Source organism: Helianthus annuus, chromosome 11 (assembly GCF_002127325.2).
Source record: "Helianthus annuus cultivar XRQ/B chromosome 11, HanXRQr2.0-SUNRISE, whole genome shotgun sequence".
In the NCBI taxonomy this organism is placed as follows: Eukaryota; Viridiplantae; Streptophyta; class Magnoliopsida; order Asterales; family Asteraceae; genus Helianthus; species Helianthus annuus.
This window is the reverse complement of record NC_035443.2, coordinates 137,044,592-137,051,972: the sequence shown is the minus strand read 5'-3', so window position 1 is coordinate 137,051,972 and position 7,381 is coordinate 137,044,592. Positions and strand designations below refer to the sequence as shown.

Sequence of the window (7,381 nt, the reverse complement as noted above, 5' to 3'; positions counted from 1 at the left end):
TCCTACAAGTGGTCCAATCATTGTTTCTACAAGCGGTTATTCCAGGTCATTAATTTGAACTTGAATTAACTATCATTAATAAGATTGGTAAACAATGTGATGAAATGACCCCATAACCTACAAGTGGTTGATAAACGAACTTATTTTCTGGAAAAACCATTCGGATTAAAACAAACTTAAGTGTTTTGAAATCTTAATGGGAAAATAGTTTGTTGTAAAGGGGAGTTCTGATTGTTTATGCCAAGAGGATGGAGATTTGAGGCAATTCAATATCATTTGTCATGTTCTGTACAGTTTGTCTTTAATTTCGTTAAATGTTTTTGAATTTTAGGGGGAGTAAGAAATTTTTAGAAAATCCAAAAACATTAGAAAATTTGAAAAAGCCAAAAACATGATAAAATGAAAAATGAGTTTTTGTTGCATAAAAGAGGAAATGATAGTACATCAGTGGACTATCACAACACGTTAAAGAAATGTAAAGTTAAAATGTGATAAACAATCTCACTATGAATGTGTCAGTAGGCTCTTACACATTTAGAAAACTGTAACGAGATATAAACCTAAATGCAAACTTGCTTATTATGTGGGTAACAACTTCTTGGATATATAGGTAACCCCTGAAATCTTGTTTGAAAGGTCCCTTATTCTGAGATACTAGGTCTTTATGCTCAGTGATATCTGGGGTATTATACCAGCACTTTTGTTGTATGGAAAAAACTGACCTAGTCCTCGTATAATACTTTCTGCAAATGCTTGAAATATAGCATCACCCTCAGCAAGTTGATGAAACAATAAAATTGATAGTCACTGCTTTGGTAACAAAAAGATCCTCTAAAGGGGACACACCAAAAGTCGAAGCCGTCATCTCTTTGCGTATACGGAAGTATCGACCTGAGCTCTCACGGCCCTGGCAATTTAACCCCTTTACAGATATCATCTGTGGTATACTCACCTGTAAGACTGAATATTGGGATCCGGATACGGGAGTATATTCAAGTGGTGGGACACACGAATAAGTTTAAGTAATTAAGACACTAATTGCATATCTCGAAACAGTTAAACTTTGTGTGAAAATTTAAGAGGACAAACATACTGACAATCTAGGTGAATTGTTTAAAACTTAAAATGAAATCAAGCTTAACGGTGTTAGTGATATGTCTCAAAAACTGATATGATCCTCTTGCACGAAGTCACAAAATATTGTTTGTAAATATTTCGTTATTGCATTTACTTTCTTTCAGAAAATCCAAAAATATTTTTGTGTGTTTTAGCATAAATTTTGAAAAAAATTCATAAAGATTTTCGACAACTGGTGTTGAGAAGCTGATTTTCGAAATTTCAAGTGCTAAACTTGACGAACAGGTTTGGGAGAGAGTATGTGAAGATGTTAAGTTTACATGATAAGAGCTAGGAAAATATCCTGAATGTAAAAATTATTATTAAATGCTTCTTACAAAATTTTCTAAAAGTTTAAAGGTTTAATCTTTAAAAGAAACTTATGTGTTGGGTAGAGATTGTGCAGGTAATCTTGAGCCAGGTGACGATCCTGAACCAAAAGAGAGCCTGGTAACGATCTTGGAATGAATCTTGAAGCTGTAAATTCCAGACTACGATCCCAGCAGATTGAGAGGGGGAGTCTGAAGACAATGTTAATAAAGCAGGGAAAGCCAGTATTGATCTTGGATTTGCTGATGCTGATGAAGTTTAAAGATTCAACAACCGAGGGAGAGGAGTTTGTTGATGATAAAGATAGAGAATGAGGATTCTTGAAATGACAAATACTTCAGAGGAAGATTGAAGACTGATAAAGACTGAAGGTTGACAATCAAAGACTCGACACTAAAGACTCCGTCAACATCCGAGGGGGAGTCTGTTGGTGCATCCATCTGTCGACTACATCTTGTATCGAGTCTTGCATTGAATAGGATAGTACAGGGCACGGAATCCAAGAAACTTGTTTTTAGAAGTGATTTCGCCCCAAATGACAAGATGTCATTTGGAGCGAAACCTTATCACTATGATTTCGCCCGAAGTGGTTCAAGATCCTGATTTTACTCCTAATAGTTATTAGGTGATTTCGCTCGTAATGAATGTGTACTTTGGAGCGAAATCTGATACACTATATATATGGGGTATCAGGAGCGAAATCATATGCATAGTTCTAGGTGTTTTCTTCCGGTAAGCCACGAAGTGCTGCCGAAGTGTTGTCAGAGCTTGTAATTGATCAATTGAGCAATAATACAACAGTTAAAAGTGAATACAGTTGAGATTGCACCAAAGCATTAGTTTCCGCCTCTTGTTTTGGATAGGAATTCTTCTGATCGACTCATTCAGGGCTGAAAACGATCCTACAGTCTTGTGGGACCCTCTGCTGACATATGCAATTCTTCTGATAGACATGGGGCCGTGGTCGGGGCTCTGTTCTGGTTATAAATAGGGGGTGCTTGGTTCACTTCAAAAGCATCCCTTGGCAAACCACTTCTCTTCCACTTTGCCACCATTCCACCACCACTACAACACCAACACCCACAACCATCATCTACCTTTCATCTTTAGAGTGTATAGTAGTCTCGGGATCCAAGATTGATTGATATTCGCTAATTTACACATATTTTAGTCCCCCGTTTTACCCCTGTTTTATACGTTTTCGGCCGTAAAACCGTCATTCGGATACTTAATTATCTACACTTTTGTTTACAGGCCTAAAACAGCATACCAGACAAGATGACAGCAAAAACGAGGACTTTCCGGACAAAACGACGAAGCTGCGAAACTTCTGTTAGAAAACTGACCTGGGCGTGTGGAACGGTCGTGCGACCTGATGCACGACCGTGCGTTATCGATGATTCATGAAGACCCCGGCAGTGAACGAGGGTGCAACTCCGCATTGAAGGTCAACCCGGGAATGCACGGTCGTTCCATATCATGCACCCCGTGCATCTCCGATGATCAAGCCAACCTCGGAACTGAACAGAACCATTCTGTTAGTAACTATGGAATTTTGGAGAGCTTTGTAGGCGATTTTGAGGCTCCGAAGGCTTCTGCTTTCACTCGGATTCAAGCCACATTGCCCGGTTTTGCTCGTTTACTATCCGGATTCTTAATCTTGTGCTTGTTTATGGTTTGGATTTCTAATCTTTCCATAATTTTGTTAATGTTTCAAGCATTTAGATTAATATTTATGTATTATTGTAGCCTTAGGGCAAAAACACAACAATCCCTTGCTTGATTATAGCCATTAGTAAGTTAATCTTTGTTTGTAATGACATTTTAAAAGTATTTTCTATGATTATCTTCGATGATTAATTTGCAACCTTGTTAATGATATTGACTTCTTGATTATAAGTAATTGTGTTGGATGATTGGTGCTTGGTTAGTTAAGATAGTTGAAAAATGAAGCTTAATTAATCATGTATTAGTAAACTTTTAATGTGGTTAACTAGTTTAACTTGATTAAAATGTGGGCACCATGATACTAGAAATGGTTAGTGGTTTAATAAAATGTAATTATTGTTAAACAAGAAAGCTTGCCCTCACGGAAGGACTCTAACGGGTTAGATGGTGTTGTTATGAATTTTTGCCATGATTTGTTAGCTTAGTTAGTAGTTTCGGCCAAAATTGCTATCATGGTGAATTTATGTGCAAGATTTGTAAAATGAACTCGGTTGTGATTTAATCTAGTTTATGCTTGTCTCGGTGGTTGCATTGTGTTTATCGGTGTCGCTTTCCTTGATTAAGTGAGGTTAGAAAACTCCAAACGGATGACTAACTTATTTTTAGGAGATTTTTGTAGACATTAATCAATTGCACGTTAAAGAACAATTTTAGGTGGTTAAAGTGTGTTTATTGTTTTAACTTTCCGAATGATTGTCATGTTAGGATTCCCGAAAGGGATACTAATTGTCTCAAAATGGAAAATTGACCGAATGCTTCTAGTGCCAAAACCGACTTAGTTAACATGCTTTGGTTGTGTATTAAGCAAGGCTATTTATATATAATCTACTATGTTTTATAAATATTTATTTATGCTTACTTTAGTTTAGTTAAAACCAAAACAACTTATGTTTTTACCGGTAATTTAGTGGCAAAGGTCTAGTATTATTTCTCCGCCCATTTCCGTGGATCGATACTTGGTTCTTACCGATACTTTACTACATATATGACGGGGTACACTTGCCCTTTCGTGTGTGTTTTGATGTAAAAGTAATAATCACTTTTATAAATTTAAAACCAAATCGTGTGTAATTTCATTGTAAAAATTATGTATATATACGCACACGTCATTAATCGTAAGAGTTCTTGTCAATAAAAGGCCATGTTTGGCTAATCTCTTACATCACTTGGTGAAGACAAGTCTTTAATGTATTACTTTTGATTTTTAATCTTTCGGCACTTTTTAATTGGGTTTGTATTAACGAATTTAATAACTAGTTTCTTTTGTTGAAAGTGAATTTTGTTTACCATTTCTTCATGATGTCATTAATTTGCTCATTCGTGTCTTTACAGTCTATATAAAGCGCGTTAACTACCTGGAAGGGGGTTAGGAGGGTGGTTTGCTAAAGTTCTTGTCTCGTTCAGTGTATAGATCCTGCGAAGACTTGGTTCAAGCTTACTAGGACCTCCTTCTATGTCCCAAAGGTATTGGATGGCGGGGGTGTGAATAGGTTGAACCCCTCATATGTAAACTACTATTAATACTTTAAACCGGCTTCTTGGGATTGTATCCTTGCTGACTCAAACCACTTAGCCGATGGTAACGTCACCTTCAAAAGAGGGGCCTACCACTTTTCGCATTGATAACTTACTTAATTGTCCTTCAATATTCCGACCCTTTGGGATTGTATCCCTGCTGACTCAAACCATTGGGTTGAGGGTAACATCACCTTCAAAAGAGGGGCCTACTACTATAACTAAGATAATTTCTTAAAAAGTCCGAAAGTGCGAAAATAATCAAAGGATACATTAAAGATGAGATGGATGCAAGTGATTCTATCCTGTCTATTTGTTTTTCATTTTACTTCTCTTTTCATTTTTAGTTTTATTTTCATGTTTAAGAACTCTCTTTTCAAAAATTTAGATTGATTAGACATTGACGATAAACCGGTATTAAAAGCTCTTGTGTCCTTGGACGACCTCGGTATCTTACCAACATTATACTACGCTCACGATGGGTGCACTTGCCCAAGTGTGTGTTTAGTGTTAGTACAATATCATGTTTTATAAATTTAAAACTTGACTAATACGTAAAATGGGCTTAAAATATTAATAAAATCATATCACGCTTAACGCACACCAAGTTTTTGGAGCCGTTACCAACTTTTTATTTTTTTGCATTTTTTCTTAAATTTTTAGGATTTTTGCTTAGTTTTTCAAAATCTGCAGAAGCTCAGCACGGGCCGTGCCCGATCAGACACGGGGCCGTGCCCATCAAATTCAGTGGCAGTTTTTGTTTTCTAAGTTACAGAAGAGTGACCACAGGCCGTGGAGGTGCACCACAGGGCCGTGCTGATCTCCCCAGTAACTAGGGATCTAGAAAACAACAACTGTAACACGACCACGGGCCGTACTCATTGACCATGGGGCCGTGGTGAAGAATCTGACCAACATTCTTTTCTGTTTTGATTGCAGGACTTAGAACTCAATTGCAGGACTTGAAAACTCTACGCGGTGCATGAGCTCCAGTTCGGATAAAGACATAAAAGAACCTCAAGACGAACCCGAATGCTTTCTAACGAAAAGACTAAAAGCCAAGAATCAAGAGAAAGCTTTGGGGGATCGAATCCCGATGGCGGATCAACGTACCCTAATGGGTTACCTGTAGCCCACGGTCGGTAACCTCGGAGCCGCCATCAATACACCGAATGTCGATGCCAACAACTTTGAACTTCGGCCGCATTTGATCCAAATGCTCCAAAACTCCGCAACATTCCATGGCTTACCTGATGATGATCCTCATTTACATATTACCAACTTTTTGGAAATATGTGACACTTTCCGGATCAACGGAGCATCAAACGACGATGTCCGCCTCCAAATGTTCCCATTCTCACTAAAAGACCGAGCCAAGGCTTGGCTAAACATCCTCCCAAATGGTTCGGTAAACACTTGGGATGAACTTGCCCAAAAATTTCTATATAAGTACTTCCCGCCCTCTAAAAGCGCTAAATTAATGACTGAAATAAATACATATTCGCAAGAGGACGGGGAATCCTTATATGAAACTTGGGAAAGATTCAAGGAGATATTGAGGAAATGCCCTCATCATGGTCTCTCGGTGTGGCAACAAGTGTCCACTTTCTATAAAGGGTTGTTACCACACACCCCGAGGCTCAAAGTCTATTGTCCCGGGCGCCTATAAATTAGATAAGAACACCTCTTTACAAGCCCAAATCGAGGTCGTATCCTCAAAAATCAAAAAATTAGAAATGGCAAAAACAGCCTCGGTTATGGCCTGTGAAGGGTGTGGTGGGCCACATGAAAATTGGAGTTGTATGAAAGAAATGGAAAATCAAACGAAAGTGGTAAACTACATTTATAATCGACCTAGACCGTCGGGTCCCCCAACGGGTACCTACAACCAAGGATGACGGAACCCCCCTAACCTTGGTTGGGGGGAGCCTGGGAATAGTCGTAACCAACAAAATCAAAATCAATGACCAAACTTTCAACAACAACCAAGAAATGAGTCACAAAATTTCACTCAAAAACAACAAGGGGGCCGGGAGAGGCTTGAAGACCTCATCACACGCCTCATCTCCAAAACCGACAAAAGGTACTCGGATCGATCCTACAAACGGACTCCGACATTAGAAACCAACGAGCTAGTATTCAAAACATTGAAAAACAAATAAGCCAACTAGCCCAAAACTTCTCCATGAGACCACAAGTCGCATTACGTAGTAATACCGAAACCAATCCAAAGGCGCAAGTACACCTCATAACATTAAGAAACCGGACCGTAGGTCCTGAGGAAACACCACTACCTCCAACCAATAATCCTCCCAACCAAACCACAAACTCACCCTCAACCCACCAAGAAACTACTATTCCACAAAAATCTGAACCCACCAAAAACCCCTCGGTACCATACCCCGGTCGGTTACTTCGTCAAAAGACCGATGAGCAATTCAAAATATTCATTAGCTTGCTAAAGCAATTGCATATTAGTCCTCCATTTGTAGAAGTCGTCACACAAATGCCAAAATACTCAAAATTCATGAGAGACTTCCTCACCCACAAAAGAAAGATTGAATCTTTGCAATTGTTCAAGCTAAGTGAAGAATGCTCAGCCGTACTCCTCAACAAACTCCCATAAAAGAAAATCGACCCCGGAAGCTTCACCATCCCTTGCTCCATTTGGGGATCGCCCATACGAAATGCA

General features: G+C 38.7%; 1 non-coding gene across 1 annotated transcript; it reads right to left on the bottom strand.

Moving 5' to 3' along the window:
- Positions 1-6,163: 6,163 nt before the first annotated feature.
- LOC118484380 lies at positions 6,164-6,270 on the bottom strand. Its single transcript, XR_004873491.1, has one exon. It is a non-coding gene; the product is annotated as a small nucleolar RNA R71 (small nucleolar RNA).
- Between the last annotated feature and the right edge of the window lie 1,111 nt (positions 6,271-7,381).